Genomic DNA, 1,380 nt, shown 5'->3' on the forward strand with positions numbered 1-1,380 from the left:
GTTAAAATAATTATAGATTTACCCCAACACATAATTGTAGTCTACCTTTGGAATCTTACTTCCCCAAATGAACTGAATTATTTCGGAGATGTTCACTGCAGTCTTTCTGAAGCTGGGACAAAGCTGAGCAAAGAGGATGAGTTTGGTGCGATGGAAAATGCCCACGCGTCCAGTGAGTCCTGCTCTCCTTTCTCAGGAGAAGTCACAGAAATGAATGGTGTGCTTACAGAAAACCCAGGACTTGTAAACAAACCCTGTTATGAAGATGGTTGGCTGATGGCGATGATACTGACCAATCCTTCAGAGCATACTGAACCAATGAGTGAAGAGACCTCGGAGAAATACAGAAACTCCATCGAGGAGTGAAAACAGGACCCCTGAATGAATTTATATAAAACAACTTAAAAAGAGAGAGAGAGAGAGAGAATACAATGCTTGAGGCAAAATGCTCTTCCTGGTTTAGTTTGGCTCCAAGTGGCTTTTTAGAAACTTATTTCCCCAAGATTCAAAAGGACACCTAATCCTTACCTGGCAGGGGAGACGGATGCCATGATCACGAAGGTGGTTTTCCCAGGGCGAGGCTCACCCATTGCACTCCGGATGTGCTGACCCCTGCGATTTCCCCACATATGGGAAACTCGACCGCATAATTTGTGTAGTGGGGGACTGCGTTCGTGCTTTCCCCTATTTAAAAAAAGACACCTAACGGGCAATGGTTTTGGTGGGGTCCCTCAAGTCCATGAACCTCAACAATCTGGATTGCTGGAGAATTGAAACTGTTTCTCAAACGTCAGTCAGCCAGGCCAAAGGCAGATCTCCAAGAGAAACAAGCTGGCCTAATGCATGCTGAGATAACTGGAGGTGTTAATTGGGTTATAGTTGTGAACCATAGGCTAGATGATGGGGTCATCGAATGAAAACGGTTGCTTTGGCTGTAAGACAAGTGATCTTACGTGAGCTCTTCTTCCTGGTATCTGTGAATAAAGAGGCCCTTGTCCATGCCATCACTTCAAATGCCAAGGAGCAGAAGCTTGCCCTGCTGCTGGGAAGCAAAGGTCATTTATTTAATTGGACCTGGGCTGTAGGAAGCCCTTTAGGTAGCTAGAGTGAGCTCGTCTTTACACTTTTTTCCTGTTGGAACTCTATAATTTCCTATTTTATTTTGAGATTTAAAAATCTTTTTTCAGTACAATTATTAATAAAAATCTACCAAAGAAGAAAATTGAATAGTTACTAAAATGTTATCATGTTTATTTACAATTGTATCATTAAACATTTTGAAAATCATCAGTATTAGGAAAGCTATTACCTAGGACAGTCACAAGTTTAATGTTGTGTGCTAGTGAGGTGATGTTGACTCCGGTGACTTTATAGGACAGA

General features: G+C 42.0%; 1 non-coding gene across 1 annotated transcript; it reads left to right on the forward strand.

Moving 5' to 3' along the window:
- Positions 1 to 520: 520 nt before the first annotated feature.
- Positions 521 to 687, forward strand: LOC142460268 (U1 spliceosomal RNA). The gene has a single exon (XR_012786512.1). It is a non-coding gene; the product is annotated as a U1 spliceosomal RNA (small nuclear RNA).
- The last annotated feature ends 693 nt before the right edge of the window (positions 688 to 1,380 follow it).

Source organism: Tenrec ecaudatus, chromosome 10, assembly GCF_050624435.1.
Source record: "Tenrec ecaudatus isolate mTenEca1 chromosome 10, mTenEca1.hap1, whole genome shotgun sequence".
Lineage (NCBI taxonomy): Eukaryota > Metazoa > Chordata > Mammalia > Afrosoricida > Tenrecidae > Tenrec > Tenrec ecaudatus.